Source organism: Aotus nancymaae, unplaced genomic scaffold (genome assembly GCF_030222135.1).
Source record: "Aotus nancymaae isolate 86718 unplaced genomic scaffold, 86718_ANA_hifiasm-v0.15.2.pri h1tg000010l, whole genome shotgun sequence".
NCBI lineage: Eukaryota > Metazoa > Chordata > Mammalia > Primates > Aotidae > Aotus > Aotus nancymaae.
The window spans coordinates 31,916,122-31,934,697 of record NW_026988421.1 but is presented as its reverse complement, the minus strand read 5'-3'; the positions used below and the strand labels follow the sequence as shown (position 1 = coordinate 31,934,697).

At 39.5% G+C, this 18,576-nt stretch overlaps 1 protein-coding gene across 2 annotated transcripts in view; it reads right to left on the bottom strand.

Moving 5' to 3' along the window:
• HPSE2 (heparanase 2 (inactive)) overlaps nucleotides 1–18,576 on the bottom strand; it is a 766,947-nt gene that overhangs the window by 170,653 nt on the left and 577,718 nt on the right. The window lies entirely within an intron of this gene.

The following is an 18,576-nucleotide window of genomic DNA, read 5'->3' as shown; positions in this document are numbered from 1 at the left end:
GCTCATCTCAAAAAAGAAAAAAAAAATTAGCCAATCATGGTGGCTTGTGCCTGTAGTTCCAGCTACTCAGGAGGCTGAGGCAGGAGACAGTGAGTTATGATTACACCACTGTGCTCCAGCAAGAGTCCCTTAAAAAATAAAAAAAGTTAATCAGAATTCTCTTCTGACCTGCAGAGAGATTTGAAAGGAAACAATCTAAAATTGAGTAGCAGTTAGGGGCATGGACTCTGGAGACAGATCGCCTGCATTTGAATTCTGGTTCTATCATTTACTTACTGAATGACTTTGAGTGAGTTACATTACCTCTCTCTGTTTCAATTTTCTTGGATGTAAAATCAGAATAATATCTACCTTAGAGGATTTTATAATATTTAAATTACATAATATTTGTAAAGCACTTGAAGTAGTGTCTGGCATATAGTAAGCATGTAGAGGTGTAAACCAGAATGTTACCTAGACCACTCTCCTTGTCCAATGCACATGAACTTGTGTTTGAATGAATAACATTAGAGTTGGTTGTTTTTCCTTCAGAAATAGCACTTGTGGTGATAGGTAATAGCCCAGATGTTTCCTAAGCAGCAGGAAAGTCCAGTTTAGAATTTAAAATGCACATGGATAATTCACACAAACATAATTATCATTCAGAGTAGTTCACTTATCCATTCTCAGCACAGGGGTAATTCCAGTCAAGCCACATGAACAAAAACACACAGTAAGAAACAACTTTGATACAAAAACTAAACCAGTTATATGAAATGGTTTTTTTGGGAAATATTCCTAGAAATTATTAACGTTAAAGGTTCTAGGAGTAGTCAATACAAACCAACAAATATTTTCTGAGTATTTACTGTTTGGGTCATGGTGGAAGGCTTATGAACTCTGTATCTTCCATGAGCAAAGAAGCATCATGGTGACATGTGGTGGAGGTACAGACACTGAGGCTGGGTGTTGGTTGGGTCTGGGAAGGAAATAAGCATGGGCAGAGAGGAGAGAAAAAAATTAGGAAAAACAAATGCAACCAGCTGCAAAATTCCCTTAGAAAGTAAAACTCTAAGAAACTGAGGGCTATAGTTCAACACTGTGGTTTTTTGTAGTAAATATGATTCTCCCTGTGCTACAAGAGAGAAAATTGGAGGACTTTGGAAAGCAAAAGGGTATAGTTCCTGGTGAGAAATGATGTGCCACTGAAGGTTATTTTAAGGGATACACTGTCTGGGGAGGAAGAAGTACGAATGCTGAAATTACCTAAGTGAAGGTAGAGGGAACTGAGTGGTTGACTGCCTTTCAGCAGTTCTGTTCCCAAATAGACTTCAACCCTTGGGTTCATGTGGTCAAGGGGGCTTTCAGGTACCCAGAAAACCGCTCAGTAAAGGGCCAGGGGTGGCTCAGAATCTTTGGGCCTGCTAGAGGCAGCATTGTGTAAAGGGAAACCCTTCCAGCTCCAATCCTTCATATTTCAGGGTTGAGGACTATGAGGACTGTTTCATGTGGGGAGGAGTGAGGAGAGAGAAAGAAAAGGAGAGGCTAGAGAAAACAGCCTGGATACTTGAATTTATTTTCCCTACCACTTTGAATTAAAAACAAAAAAGAAAAAAAAAAACAGTAAAAATAAGAAAATAACAATTTATGTAGCACATTTTCAAATCTGGGCTTCCTTTTCCTGTATTTCCTTGATATCCTGCCTCTAGAATTGTGATCTAAGACCTTTGAAAAGACTCTTGAGAGCCTGGCTTCAGCCACTGGCTGTGTAAGAAATGGTAGCCTTGTAGCAGCAGACATGTTGTTTATGGTTATCCAAACCCAACACCTTTGTTAATGAGAAAGGAAGCAATAAAACAGGAATAGTGGACAGGCCAGCTGGGCTAATCAGCTCTGGCAGGAGGCCCACCCTCCAAAAGAAGCTGGAGACCATTAATTCTAGCATCTCATCTACTTCCCCAGAAGTTCAGGAAGAACAGTAGCTCTTTAAATAACCCAGACTGGTCCTCTACAGAGTTGGTTACAAATTGCTGAATAGCTACAGCACCTTACCTACACAGAGTTCTTCTTACAGATATCCTTGCCTCTCGGCAGTCTTTGTTCCTTATAAGTGGTCAAGGTGAGAACTCTGTGCCCTTCCTATGTTTCTTTCCATTCTTCTTGTGTGTTTTTTGACTCTCTACTTACCTACTACATTAGAGCAGAGGATATTGACTCTGTCCTCCTTCCTCACTGCCCCTCCCTGAGTTCTGGATCTTGTCATTTGTTCCTTGGTCTTCTTGCCTGTAATCTTTTCCTCTTCTAGTCCATCCTTCACTCTGCTGCTATTTGTTAACTTGACAAATCCCTCCCTAGCTTAAGAACCTTCAGTGGTTCCCCATTGCTAGCAGCAGTACTCAATTATTTGTATTCAGAGGTCTGTTTGATCAGCTGGGAGATGTGCTACAAGCAACTTGTTTCAGACACTATTGAAAGCAGTGGTTTGGAAATAATTTACTTGAAAATAAAAAGAGTAAATTCAAAGTTGTCATAATAACATTTTGCCAAAATTCTGAAATGTTTCCTTAACTGGGAAAAAAAGGCTAAGGAGCTAATAACTGCACATAACCCATAGTCTGTTTTATCTATTTGTCCATGGGATCATATTAGACATGATAAAACAAAGTTGAGAACCACTGACCTACAGGATAAGATGCTAACTGCTTTATTTAACTTGTTATCTTTGACTTTCACAACCATCCCTTAGCTCTCTCTTCTCCTATTTCTCTCCTATAGGAGGAAGACCTATGGTTCACTACAAAGAATTTTCAACTAACAAAGTTACCGTTTTTTACTGATTACCTTCCCCCTACTCACCTCTCATCCACATTGTCTGATTTCTTTTTCAAGCCTATTTCAAAGTTATTTCCTCTGTGGAACTTTCCTCAAACCTTCAGAAAGTTATTTCTTCTCTCCTCTGGGTTCTAAAGTTATTTGAACCTACCTCTGACCTTGACCTTATTATACTGAATTGTAATTTTCTGTTTTTTTCCTTTTTGCATGCCCTATAGAATGCTTGACAATTGCTTTGTTTGTAAAATACTTATAAATAAATGAGAGAGATAATACTTTACCGATGAGAAAGCTAAATTTCACAGCGGATAACTAATAATCTCAGTATCACAGGGCAAACACCAAATCCTCACAGTTCCAGTTTAGGGCTCTGTTCACTTTCTAATTGAATTTCCTGTTTGAGGAGACCCATAACTTCTGGTTGACTAAACTGCCTCCATATTTAACATGTCCTTAGGTTAGACAAGCTGGGCTATTCTGAGCTCAGTCATTCCAGTATCTCATCACATTCCTCTTGATGTATTTCTTCTGTCTAATGTACTTCCTGTCAGTTTCATTAATCTTTTTCTGTATAATTTCTGTTTATCATCTCTGTGTTCTGGAGTGCCATCTTTGCCCATTTTCTATCAGTATCAGATCAATTTTTAATTTGCGGCTTCTGTTTCTGTGACATTTTTAGGATTTAAAATTGCATTCTCTGCACTTGTTATCTCAAACCACAGAAAAGCAGTTGAATGTAATTGCAATAAAACATTAAATTAAAATAAGAACATACACAAAAAGACAAAGTCACTAGGGAGGCAAGGACATTATGATCATATGCAAGAAAATGGGAAAGAAAAGTTTCACAGAATCCCAAAGCAATGACTACATTCAAGGATAAGTGTTAGTTAGAGAGAGACTGGAAATAGCCACTTGCACGTAAATTACTCTTCCTCTCTTTCCCAGTCCTTTTTTGTGACTAACCAACTCTTACCTACTTACAAGTCATAGGCACCAGCAGCCTCACTGGCAATTTTACTCTTGCTTAGGACAAACCCTATAATCCTCCTACTTACATGTTGAAACACTGGATGGTCATCCAAGTTGCCTCTTCCTCCTGAAGAAGCTTTTTGCCCCAAACAGCAATTTGCTCCCAGGACCATTCCTCCAAATGTCCATGGGTAGCACATAAGCTTCTTCACATTGTCATTGCCTTGCATATAGCAGGACCTTACTTAACACTGACCAAGAAGCCTGTGCATATGAAATGTAGGAGTGGAATTCAGTAGATCAATGCAAATAACACTCTGAAAAGTCTTGTCCTCTTCTACTATCATTTGCCTAATAGCATAAGACCCAACTTTATTCATTCATTCGACCCTCACTTCTAGAATACCCACCCTAGATTATTAATTGACTGTGGGATCAAATCGATGTTCTTTCAACAAGAACATTCAGTATTCTTTGAAAGCCTTCCTAATCCTGGGTGGTTAGGAATATAAATATTACTCAGGTTATAAAATAAATAGCTGATAAGTGTGGGCAATACTGAATAGTGTAATGGATAAGAGTGCAGGTTCTGGAGTCAGATGAGCCTTAGTTTGAATTCGAATTTTACTACTTAAAAGTTCTGGTGGCCTTGAGCAAATCACTCGCTTCTTTAATAGATTAATAATCCATAATGCACTCAATAAATGGCATTTATAACCCAAGAGGTAATATAATTGTTATATTTCTGTAAGTTAATGATGCATTTTTCACAATTTAATGCTTTTGAAATCAGAATATTATTTAAAATCAGTATCAAATAAAACCTGCCTGCTGTTTACCCTCTCCTTTCTCAGTTGTTATTTTTAATTTTTTTCTATTTTTTGAGACAGAGTCTCGCTCTGTTGCCAGGCACCAGGCTGTAGTGCAGTGGTGCGATCTCGGCTCACTGCAGTCTCTGCTTCCTGGGTTCAAGCAATTCTCCTGCCTCAGCCTCCCAAGTAGTTGGGTCTACAGGCATGTGCCACCATGCCCAGCTAATTTTTGTATTTTTTAGTAGAGACAGGGTTTCACTATGTTGGCCAGCATGGTCTCAATCTCTTGACCTCGTGATCCGCCTGCCTCAGCCTCCCAATGCTGGGATTACGGGTGTGAGCCACTGTGCCTGGCCCCAGTTGTCATTAAATTAATGGTGTATTTTATAATTATTTGTTCTAAGATTCAAGGAAATATCTGTATCTAAGAATGAAGGAAATTAAGGTTCATGAGATGATAATGACTGAAACTTTGGTGTTCTTTTGTGATAAATGTACCTTTCAGATTAGACTCCCCCACTATAATATTATTCGTGTCTTGTATATGAAGGCAAAGAGCCAAAGTTGCCCTTAGGTCATATTCTCCCATTTGCAGATGCACAGCCAAGTGGGGTCACAGAGGCTAATTTACCAAGAAGTTCATGGAGCTTAAATTTCCAGCTCCTTGCTTTCACACGCATCTAACAATATCCTAAGAAGGGCCCTGCTAATGTGTTCATATGGTCAAATATTTATATAATTTGCAGATTTCCTTGTTTTATTTTCCTTAAAAAGGTCCCCATTGTATAAATGTCAGGCCCCATAAAACTCAGAATCACTCATTGATGTTATCCCAAGGTATTAATGTGGTACAGTTTGTATTTGGGGTCCTGTGCCTTCTCTGAGTGCAGGTGACCCTTGAACAACATGGGTTTGAGCTGCATGAGTTCACTTATATATGAATTTATTTCAGTGAAAGTTATATTGGGTGCACCTGCCTCTCCTTCCTGCCTTTTAATCTCCTCCACCTCTTCTGCCTCTGCCACTCCTAAGACAGCGAGACCAACGCCTCCTCTTTCTCCTCCTATTCAGCCTACTCAATGCGAAGACAAAGAGGATAAAGACCTTTATGATGATGATCCGCTTCCACTTAATAGTGAAGATATTTTCTCTTTATTCTAACTTCCTTTTCTTTTTTTTTTTTTTCTTTTTTTGGAGACAGGGTCTTGCCGTGTTGCCCAGGCTGGAGTGCAGTGGTGGGATCCCAGCTCACTGTAGCCTCAACCTCCCTGGACTCAAGCAATCCTCCCACCTCAGACTCCCAAGTAGCTGGTACCACAGGTATGTGCCACTATGCCCAGCTAATGTGTGTGTGTGTGTGTGTGTGTGTGTGTGTGTGTGTGTGTGTAGATACAGGGTTTTGCCATGTTACCCAGGCTGGTCTCAAACTCCTGGCTCAAATGATCCACCCACTTTGACCTCCTAAAGTGCTGGGATTACAGATGTGACCTGCCACACCCAGCCCATGATTTTCTTAATAACATTTTCTTTCTTCTAGCTTACTTTATTATGAAAATACAATAGATAATACAGATAACAAAATATGCATAAATCAACTGTTTATGTTATCAGTAAGGCTTCTAGTCAACAGCAGGCTATTAGCAGTTAAGTTTTGGGAGAGTCAAAAGTTGTACACGAATTTTTGACTATGAAAGGGGGTCAGTGCCCCTAACCCTCATGTTATTCAAGGGCCAACTGTATTTCTTTGGCTTGTGTTTCTCTTGCCCTCTGTCAAAACCTGATCTTGGGAAAAGATCTTCTATTTGCTATTAAAGCCTCAGTGTTAATTTAAGCCAGTGTAGTCTACCTCTTCCCAGATTGTTTACATTCTTCACCATCATCCTAATGTAGAATGAAAGATTACTCACTCAAATGAAATATCTGAAACAAACAGACTGAAGTGTTATTTGGGGCCCGAAAGAGACTTTTCCTTCACTCCAAACACAAACACTGAAGATACTCTCCTACTATGTTTATATGTAGATGCAGCTCATAAGGCTATCTAAACTGATTTCCATCTATTCAACACTACTACAAAAGTTAGCAGCAGATAAGGTTACTCTGCAGTGTGAACAGCAGAGACAGCACATATAAATGTGAATGGGATAAGACATTACTTCTTTTATACTTTTAGTGCTTTATTCTGCTCATTGACTTGCCCCTTGCTTTGTGCATCCTTCCTTCCAACATGTATTGAGCACCTGCTAAGTGACAGGAACTGAGACATTGAAATACGCAGTCAATATTGCTGAATAAATGAGGGAATTAATGAATTAATCAAGCAAAAACTGATTTTTGTGGTGATACTACCATTTTTTTAAAAAATTATATGTTAAGTTCTTGGGTACATGTGCAGAATGTGCAGGTTTGCTACACAGGTATACATGTGCCATGGTGGTTCCCATCAATTCATCATCTACATTAGGCATTTCTCATAATGCTATCCCTCCCCTAAGCCCCCACACCCTGACAGGCCCCAATGTGTGATGTTCCCCTCCCTGTGTCCATATGTTTTCATTGTTAAACTCCCACTTATGAGTGAGAATATGCAGTGTTTGGTTTACTGTTCATGTGTTAGTTTGCTGAGAATAATGGTTTCCAGCTTCATCCATGTCCCTGCAAAGGACATGAACTCATCTTTTTTATGGCTGCATAGTATTCCATGGTATATATGTGCCACATTTTCTTTATCCAGTCTATCACTGATGGGCATTTGGGTTGGTTCCAAGTCTTTTTTATTGTGAATAGTGCCACAATAAACATATGTGTTCCTGTGTCTTTATAGTAGAATGGTTTATAATCCTTTGGATATATACTGAGTAATGGGATTGTTGGGTAAAATGGTATTTTTAGTTCTAGATCCTTAAAGGAATCGCCACACTGTCTCCCACAATGATTGAACTCATTTACAGTCCCACTAACATTGTAAAAGCATTCCTATTTCTCCACATTGGCTTCAGCACATGTAGTTTCCTGACTTTAATAATCACCGTTCTAACTGGCTTGAGATAGTATCTCAATGTGGCTTTGATTTGCATATCTCTAATGCAGTGATGATGAGCTTTTATTTCATAGGTTTATTGGCTGCATAAATGTCTTCTTTTGAGAAGTGTCTGTTCATATGCTTTGCCCACTTTTTGATGGGGTTATTTCTTATAAATTTGTTTAAGTTCTTTGTAGATTCTGGATATTAGCCCTTTGTCAGATGGATACATTGAAAAAATTTTCCCCATTGTGTAGGTTGCCTGTTCACTCTGGTGATAGCTTTTTTTGCTGTGCAGAAGCTCTTTAGTTTACTTAGATCCCATTTGTCAATTTTGGCTTTTGTTCCCATTGCTTTTTGTGTTTTGTTATGAAGTCTTTGCCCATGCCTATGTCCTGAATGGTAATGCCTAGGTTTTCTTCTAGGGTTTTTATGGTTTTAGGTCTTACATTTAAGTTGTTAATCCATTTTCAGTTAATTTTTGTATAAGGTGTAAGGAAGGGATCCAGTTTCAGCTTTCTGCATTTGGCTAGCCAGTTTTCCCAACACCATTTATTAAATAGGGAATCCTTTCCACATCCTTGTTTTTGTCAGGTTTGTCAAAGATCAGATGGTTGTAGATGTGTGATATTATATCTGAGGCCTCTGTTCTGTTCCCGTGGTCTATATATCTGTTTTGATACCAGTACCATGCTGTTTTTGTTACTGTAGCCTTATAGTATAGTTTGAGTCAGGTAGTATGATGCCTCCAGCTTTGTTCTTTTCGCTTAGGGTTGTCTGGGCTATAAGGGCTCTCTTTTGGTTCCATAGGAAGTTTAAGGCTTTTTTTTTCCCCAATTCTGTGAAGAAAGTCAATGGTAGCTTGATGGGGATAGCATTGAATCTATAAATTACTTTGGGCAGTATGGCCATTTTCATGATATTAATTCTTTATATCCATGAACATGGAATGTTTTTCCATTTGTTTGTGTCCTCTCTTATTTCCTTGAGCAGTGGTTTATAGTTCTCCTTGAAGAGGTCCTTCATGTCCCTTGTAAGTTGTATTCCTAGGCATTTTATTCTCTTTGTAGCAATTGTATATGGGAGTTCACTCATGATTTGGCTCTCTGCTTGTCTATTGTTGATGTACAGGAATGCTTATGATTTCTGCGCATTAATTTTATATCCTGAGACTTTGCAGAAGTTGCTTATCAGCTTAATGAAATTTTGGGCTGAGATGATGGGATTTTCTAAATAAGCAATCATGTCATCTGCAAAGAGAGACAATTTTACTTCCTCTTTTCCTAACTGAATACTCTTTATTTCTTTCTCTTGCTTGATTGCCCTAGCCAGAACTTCCAATAGTATGTTGAATAGGAGTGGTGAGAGAGGGCATCCTTGTCTTGTGCCAGTTTTCAAAGTGAATGCTTCCAGTTTTTGCCCATTCAGTATGATATTGGCTGTTAGTTTGTCATAAATAGCTCTTATTATTTTGAGATACGATCTATCAATACCTAGTTTATTGAGAGTTTTTAGCATGAAGGGCTGCTCAATTTCGTCAAAGGACTTTTCTGCATCTATTGAGATAATCATATGGTTTTTATCATTGGTTCTGTTTATGTGATCGATTACATTGATTGATTTGTGTAAGTTGAACCAGACTTGCATTCCAGGGATGAAGCTGACTTGATCGTGGTGGATAAGCTTTTGGATGTGCTGCTGGATTCAGTTTGCCAGTATTTTATGGAGGATTATCGCATCGATGTTCATCAGGAATATTGGCCTGAAATTTTCTTTTTTTGTTGTGTCTCTGCCAGGTTTTGGTATCAGGATTATGCTGGCCTCATTAAGTTAGGGAGGATTCTCTCTTTTTCTATTGTTTGGAATAGTTTCAGAAGGAATGGTATCAGCTCTCCTTTGTACTTCTGGTGGAATTTGGCTGGTAGGCTATTATTTACTGCCTCAATTTCAGAACTTGTTAATAATCTATTCAGGGATTTGACTTCTTCCTGGTTCAGTCTTGGGAGGTGTATGTGTTCAGGACTTTATCCATTTCTTCTAGATTTTCTAGTTTATCTGTGTAGAGGTGTTTAGTGTTTATAGTATTCTCTGATGGTAGCTTTTCTCTTTTCTTTTCTTTTCTTTTCTTTTCATTTTGAGACAGAGTTTCGCTCTTGTTGTCCAGGCTGGAGTGCAATGGCACGATCTCGGCTCACTGCAACCTCTGCCTCCCAGGTTCAAGCAATTCTCCTGTCTCAGTCTCCTGAATAGCTGGGATTATAGATGCCCACTACTACACTCAGCTGAATTTTGGATTTTAATAGAGATGGGGTTTAACCATGTTGGCCCAGCTGGTCACGAACTCCTGACCTCAGGTGATCAGCCTGCCTCGGCCTCCCAAAGAGCTAGGATTACAGGTGTGAGGCACCGCGCCTGCATAGTAGTTTGTCTTTATGCGGGATTGGTGGTGATATCCCCTTTATCATTTTTTTATTGTGTCTACTTGATTCTTCTCTCTTTTTTTCTTTATTAGTCTGGCTTGCATCCATCTATTTTGTTGATCATTTCAAAAAAACCAGCTTCTGGATTCATCGATTTGTTGAAGGATTTTTCATGTCTCTATCATCTCCTTCAGTTATGCTCTAATCTTAGTTATTTCTTGTCTCCTGCTAGCTTTTGAATTTGTTTGCTCTTGCTTCTCTAGTTCTTTTAATTGTGATGTTAGGGTGCTGATTTTAAATCTTTCCTGCTTCTCTTGTGGGCATTTAGTGCTATAAATTTCCCTCTACACACTGCATTTAATGTGTCCCAGAGATTCTGTACATTGTGCCTTTGTTCTCATTGGTTTCAAAGAACATCTTTATTTCTGCCTTCATTTCGTTATTTACCCAATAGTCATTCAGGAGCAGGTTGTTCAGTTTCCATGTGGTTGTGCAGTTTTGAGTGAGCTTCTTAATCCTGAGTTCTAATTTGATTGCACTGTGGTCTGAGAGACTGTTTGTTATGATTTCCATTCTTTGCATTTTCTGGGGGGTGTTTTACTTCCAATTGTGTGGTCAATTTTAGAATAAGTGCGATGTGGTGCTGAGAAGAATGTATATTCTGTTGATTTGGGGTGGAGAGTTCTGTAGATGTCTATTAGGTCTGCTTGGTCCAGAGCTGAGTTCAAGTCCTGGATACCCTGGTTAATTTTTTGTCCCGTTGATCTGTCTAACATTGACAATGGGGTGTTAAAGTCTCCCACTATTATTGTGTGGGAATCTAAGTCTCTTTGTAGATCTCTAAGAACTTGCTTTATGTATCTGGGTGCTCCTGTATTGAGTGCATATGTATTTAGGATAGTTAACTCTTCTTGTTGCATTGATCCCTTTACCATTATTTAATGCCTTTGTCTCTTTTGATTTTGTTGGTTTAAAGTCTGTTGTATTAGGGACTAGGATTGCAAGATTGTAACCCTCACTTTTTTTTTTTTTTTTTTTGCTTTCCATTTGCTTGGTAAATATTCCTCCATCACTTTATTTTGAGCCAATGAGTGTCTTTGCATGTGAGATGGGTCTCCTGAATACAGCACATGGATGGGTCTTGACTCTATCCAATTTGCCAGTCTATGTCTTTTAATTGGGGCATTTAACACATTTACATTTAATGTTAATATTGTTATGTGTGAATCTGACCCTGTCATTATGATGCTAGCTTGTTATTTTGCTCATTAGTTGATTCAATTTCTTCATAGCGTCGATGGTCTTTACAATTAGGTATGTTTTTTCAGTGGCTGGTACCAGTTTTTGCTTTCATGTTTAGTGCTTCCTTCAGGAGCTCTTGCAAGGCAGGCCTGGTGGTGACAAAATATCTCAGCATTTGCTTGTCCATAAAGCATTTTATTTCTCTTTCACTTATGAAGCTTAGTTTGGCTGGATATGAAATTCTGGCTTGAAAAGTCTTTTCTTTAAGAATGTTGAATCTTGGCCCCCCTCTTCTGGCTTGTAGTGTTTCTGCTGAGAGATCTGCTGTAAGTCTGATGGGCTTCCCTTTGTGGGTAACCCCATTTTTCTCTCTGGCTGCCCTTAACATTTTTTCCTTCATTATAACTTGGTGAATCTGACAATTATGTGTCTTGTAGTTGCTCTTCTCGAGGAGTATCTTTGTGGTGGGCTCCACCCAGTTCTAACTTCCAAGTGGCTTTGTTTACACTGTGAGGGGAAAACCACCTACTCAAGCTTCAGCAATGTCGGACTCCCCTACCCACACCAAGCTGGAGCATCCCAGGTTGACCTCAGACTGTGCTGGCAGTGGGAATTTCAAGCCAGTGGATCTTAGCTTGCTGGGCTCCATGGGGGTGGCTCCCTGGCTTCAGCCCCCTTTCCATGGAGCTAACAAGTTCTGTCTGTTTGGCATTCCAGGTGCCCCTGGGGTATGAAAAAAACCCCACAAACTCCTGCCATTAGCTCAGTGTCTGCCCAAATGGCCACCCAGTTTTGTGCTTGAAACCCAGGGCCCTGGTGGCATAGGCACCGGAGGGAATCTCCTGGTTTGCCGGTTGTGAAGACCACGGGAAAAGCACCGTATCTGGGCTGGAATGCACCATTCTTCCCCGTACAGTCTCTCACAGCTTCCCTTGCCTAGGGGAGGAAAATCCCCTGACCCCTTGCACTTCACAGGCGAAGCAACACCCCACCCTGCTTTGGCTCACCGGCCGTGGGCTACACCCACTGTCCAACCAGTCCCAACAAGATGAACAAGTTACCTCAGTTGGAAATGCAGAAATCACCTCCCTTCTCCATCAATCTTGCTGGGAGCTTCAGACTGGAGCTGTTCCTATTCGGCCATCTTGCCAGCAGACCTCTAATTGCTCCTGATACTACTGTTCTTACCATAGTAATGTGTTTTCATTTTCCAGTTTTCTTCATTAGAGAAGGTTAATATTATCATTGTCCTCATGTTTCCTTTAATTCTGCCTCTAGTTATTCTATGGTCTTCAAGGATAAGTGGGTTTTCGTTTGTTTGTTTTGTTCCTTTCTTCTTATTTACTAAGAGATTCAAATAAGCAGGTTAACTGGAAAGCTGGTTAAAAGCAAAGGTTTCCTTTACAATCTATTAATTACTTCAAAGGAATTACATGTCCTTCTGCCTTACTTCCATGGTCCTGCAACTACAATATATTGGAAGAAGTGGCATAATGTCACAGCATTTATTAAGACTTCAAAAGAGTTGATCTGTATTAAATATAAACAACCATAAGTAGTAATGATATTAAAAGAATGCTCATGCTCATAAGATGAACCATACAAACCATTCCCATATCCATACATGTCTACCATCAGTGATCCTCTGATCACATCTTAGGAAGACCTCCGTAAATTAGAGGGAGTCTAACTTTTAGGTGTTAGCCTCAATGTCACTTCTTCTGAGAGGACTTCCCTGGTTTTCTTTCCTTTAAAAACTAAGGTGGATAATTCCCACCATGGACTCCTATAGCATCCTGTAATAGGAATCATAACATCTTATTACTGTTGCCTGTTTTATTATCAATTTTCTCACTAGACCATAAGGTCTATGAAGACAAGCATCACGTCAGTCTTGCTGACCATTTTGTTCTCAGGGACCTGGAAAATTCTAAGAATGTTACAAATAGTCAATACATGAAGGAAGAAAGGGAAGAAAGAAGGAAACAGAAGCAGTTAGAATGGCTACTATAAAGAAGACAGTAAGAAATGCTGTGAGGTATGGAGAAAAGAGAACTGTTATACACTGTTGGTGGGAATGTAAATTAGGGTATCCGTTATGGAAAGCAGTATGGAAGTTCCTCAAAAAGCTAGAAATATAACTATTGTATGATCCAGCAATCCCAGTTCAGGGTATGTATCCAAAAGAAAATATGTCGAAGAAATATCTGCACTCTCATGTTCACTGCAGTACTATTCACAATAGTCAAGTTATGAAATCAACGTAAGTGTCCATCAACAGATAAACGGAGCCAGGAGTGGTGGCTTAGGTATGTAATCCTTGTACGTTTGGGTAAGTGGGGCAGGAGAATCACTTGAGACCAGAAGTTTCTGGCCTGGTCAACACAGCAATACCCTGTCTCTACAAAAATATTAAAAAATTAGCCAGGTATGGTGCTGTGGGCCTGTAGTTTCAGCTACTTGGGAGGCTGAAGCAGGAGGTTAGCTTGAGCCCAGGCGTTCAAGGCTGCAGTGAGCTATAATTGCACAGTAGCTCATTTTTTTTTCTCAAGAGAAAAACAAAAGAATGGATAAAGAAAATGTGGCATATATATTCATGGAATACTATTGAGCCATTAAAAAAATGGGATCTTGTCATTTGAGGCAACATGAATGAGCCTGGAGGACATCAGGTTAGGTCCTCCTAGGTGGAGGAGAAACAAGGTGAAACAAGGTGAGGCATAGAAAGCTAAATACCACATATGTTCTTGTTTATATGTGGAAGCTAAGAAATTTGATGACATAAAAGTAGAGAGTAAAACTGTGGTTACTAAAGGCTTGGAAGGGTGGGGAGTAGAGATAGAAGAGGCTGGTTATCAAATCAAAAATTACAGCCAGATAAAAGGAATACATTCTAGTGTTTGATAGCACTGTAGGGTGATTATAATTAATATAACTTATTGTACATTTTCTAATGTATAGAAGATTTCGAATGTTCCCAACACAAATAAATGATAAATGTTTGAAGTGATAAATGTGTGAATTATCCTGATTTTTTTTTTTGAGACAGAGTCTTGGTCTGTTGCCCAGACTAGAATGCAGTGGTGTGATCTCGACTCACTACAACCTCTGCCTCCTGGGTTCAAGCGATTCTCCTGCCTCGGCCTCCTGAGTAGCTGGGATTACAGGTGCCTGCCACCATGCCCAGCTGATTGTTGTATTTTTAGTAGAGATGCAGTTTCACCATGTTGGCTAGGCTGGTCTCAAACTCCTGACCTCAGGTGATCTGCTCGCCTCAGCCTCAGCCTCCCAAAGTGCTGGGATTACAGGCATGAGCCACCACACCTGGCCAAGTTATCCTAATTTGATCATTACACATTGTATACACATATTGAAATATCACTCTGTACCCCATAAATATGTACAATTATTATGTATCAATTAAAAATAATTTTAGAAAAAAGGAAGGGAGGAAGGAAGAAATTTTTCAAATACTGGGGCAGCCAATGGTTGAGTTTATTTAGTATTCAAAATGCAATAATATAGACAGTACTTTTGGAAACATTTCCTTTATGACTGGGATTTCACCAACGCCTTCCTGTGCTTATTGAATTACTGAAAATAATATCAAAAAGTGTTATTTCCTCTTCTGATTCCTCTAGGAGATGAAGACACAAATCATAGAGTCCAAATGACTTCAGCCAAAGTGGTTCTTCTTGGTTCTTAAGTCATTGTTTTGGAGTCAGCCCAGCTATCCAGACTATACCATCTGCACTGTGTCCTAAACATCTCCTACTTTCCCATCTAACTCTTCCCTGTATTTTTAGATTATCAACTCTTTCCTTTGACTCATTCCCAATGTACAGATGATCATCATAATTCTAATGAAAGGGAAAGAATGTGTGGATCATCCAAAGGGGTGAGTTGTCCACACATTGTTCAAACATGTCTGTTTGGCTTTCAAATGTGTCATGCAGATTTTCATATAACCAGATAATTCACCCACTGCTCAGAAAACTGAGAATTCTTCTCTAAGTGGCAGTCCAAATTTGCAAACCACAGCTGTTTTTAGCAATTGAGTCATTGCCTTTCAGGTGCCAAAAGTATCACCTATCGTATTCCCCAGAGTTCAAAGAAAGAGGAAAGAGGAGAAAAAACAAAGAACAAGTTGAGGATAAAGGTAATGTAAAGCTTCTCTAGTCACAGAAATTATTAAAAATAGCTCTAATAACTATAACAACAATAATAACATCAATAAGAACTAGCATTCAATAACAATGACCAAAACAAGGCTTTCTCACATGACTTTCCTAATCTACCTAAGAGGGAAGGAGAATAATATCCTTAGCATCTTCATTTTACAAACAAAGAGAGAAAATCACAGAAATCAAGTGACTGGCCCAAAGCCACACAGCTATTAAGCCAGGCCATTGGACTTCAAATTCTGGGCCTAATATCCTATTCAAACATCCTCATCACTGATTTATCAAGCCACTCCCACATGGCACCATTTTGGTGAAAAATCTGCCCCTTTTCTACCACTGTGGGCCTAATGAGGTCCTTAGGACTTCACTTCTACAAATAGAGAAGAAACAGATGATACTTCTAGCTTTGGGGTGAAGGTTCTAGGTATATAGACATTAAAACCTTACTTGGAAGGCCAGGCACAGTGGCTCATGCTTATAATCCCAGCACTTTGGGAGGCCAAGGCGGGTGGATTGCCTGATCTCAAGAGTTCAAGACAAGTGTGGGCAACATGGTAAAACCCTATCTCTACCAAAAATACAAAAAATGAGCCAGCGTGGTGGTGGTGTGTGCCTGTAGTCCCAGCTACTCGGGAAGCTGAGGTGGAAGGACTGCTTGAGTCTGACGTTCAGTGAGCTGAGATCCCACCGCTGCATTCCAACCTGGGTGACAAAGTAAGATCCATCTCAAAAAAAATTAAAAACTAAAAATTATAAAAAAACAAACCTAACTTGGTCCATCTCTGAACTCGTTTGAGGAACTTGCAAGAAAGCCATTTGGCTAGTGTGCTCTAGTTTGTACTTTGGACCCTAATTCCCAAGAACCCTCCTCCCCACCCACCAGAGACTTCAGGAACAGTCAAAGCAACACTTCAACAATCAAAGTTTGGGTATCCTGCTCTCGTCTCCTAGTTCTCATGTCTCCAGGGAAGGCCAGTGCTTAGCACACCTTGGGTTGTGGTGAGAGAGACACTCTCATCTTGGAGGCCCTGACAACTGGGTCCAGGCTGCTGCAGCCAATGAGAAGTCTATCAGATGGTTCAAATCTCAGAGAATCCATGATTCAGCAACACCTCTAGCATATACTCATGTAAGGCAGTATCTGGCAAGAGCCTACTAAACGAAACAGGGAGGATGAAACTGTGGAAGATCACATGCTCCAAAAATGACTGCAAAAACATTTCTGGTCTTATATGCTTTTCCAGAATCTTGCCACTCCCTCATCAAAAGAAGGATTTCATTTCTTTTCACCTTGAAACTTTGTGGTCCCAGCGACTACTTCAATGAATAGGATATGGCTAATGTGATGCCCTGTGACTTCTAAGGGCAGGTTAGAAAAAGTGATACAGCATCACCTGTCAGATGTGTAAGTGAACAAGCCTGATGATCCCAGATACTAACCTTTCAGTAATCCCAATTTTCAAGTCTTTTAGCTCAGGCTTCAGACATCATGGAGCAGAGACAAACCATCACCTCTGTACCCTTTGAGAATTTCTGACCCATACAATCCATTGGCTTAAATAAATGGCTGTTTTATGCTACTAAGTTTTGGGGTAATTTGTTGCACAGCAAGAGATAATCAGAATAGGAATCCTAGTTTGAGGGGACCCTGGGCATGTTCTGTCTGCATTTGCCAAAAGGCAAGTCCAGACACTGCTGCTAAGCCTAGCTCTCCCCAGCCAGGTGCTTTCTGCATATAGGCCATCTCTTAGGGGCTCTACTGTTCCTCCCTGTGACAGCACTTCCTCTTCCCCTTCTAAGTCCATAAGGCTTGTTTTTAAAGATCTGAATACCAATTGTGCATAGGATTTTAGCTCTTTTTCTTAAGTTTCTTGGGCCCTGGATAAATCGGGAGGTAAATTCAGTCACTTATTTCAGTTTTCAAACTGGTTCACATGTTTAAGGCATATGCAGTGGGGAAGGGCAATGGGAAGTGGGGAAAAAGGAAAGAACCTAACTTCCAACACCTTTACCTTAATTCTGACCCAGAGCCACTTGCTCTACTTAAATAACAACGTAAGTACAGTTAGAACCTTCATTCACAGTGCCATGACAGAACTGAATCATTTTACTTACGACAACCCTTAAATTCAAAACTGGAAAAGCCAAAACTCTAGGAACTTGACTATCTTATACACTATTGTAATACAAACACTTAGAATAGTATCTACACATAGTAAAGACTTAATAAATATTTATTGAATGAAGCAATAAACAAATGAGTTAATGACAGAAAATTCTTCCCTCCTTGTACAGGGAAATATGTAATATTAGATTAGCATAATGTGCTTAGAAAACTAGAGTATTCAATAGGCTGACATTCTTCTATTGCATTAGGTAATATGTTTTCAATCTGTTGAAAGTAAGTGTTAAAACTTACTTTACCTTGAGGGCAGAGACCATGTCTTATACCATTTTGTATCCCCAGCATCTGCACTTTGCCTTCGGTACTCACTAAGTGCTCAGTGAATATTTTTCATTAAATGAATATCAAACAGGAACTGGTAGAAATATTTGAAATCATTTAGTTCTCCTAGGCTTTGCCTAGTGGAAGGCAGTGACAGATAAGGGGGATCAGATTGGGATGCAGGACTCCAGAAGTCCTGAGGCTTCTCAGCCTATCAAACTCTTGAGAACAAGAGAACTCCAGAGGCTGTTTATAATCTGAGTATGACACTGGGATGAATACAAGAAAGGTAAAGACTTCGACTTTAGCTCTTAAAACTGATCTTCTATGATTTCTTCAAATAGGATTTTCTTTCAGAGCTATACATGAGCTATTCATTTTTCTATTAATTCATCGCATTTATTGAGGGTCTACTTGTTACAAATTTTTCTGCAAAGATTTGTTTAATCTGCTCAAGAAATAGCAAACTATTCAAAGGGTCTCCATTCCGTGGAAAAGAACTTCAGCTGGGCAACAGAAAATATATTGTGGAGGCCCATGACAATTGTAGACATAAAATCCTCACAATTTAGAATTAACTAATCCAGTGTATTTCAAAATGTGATCCTAGAGTTATTAGCGTTATGGAAAATCACCTGACACATTACTGAAAATAGAGACCTCTGGG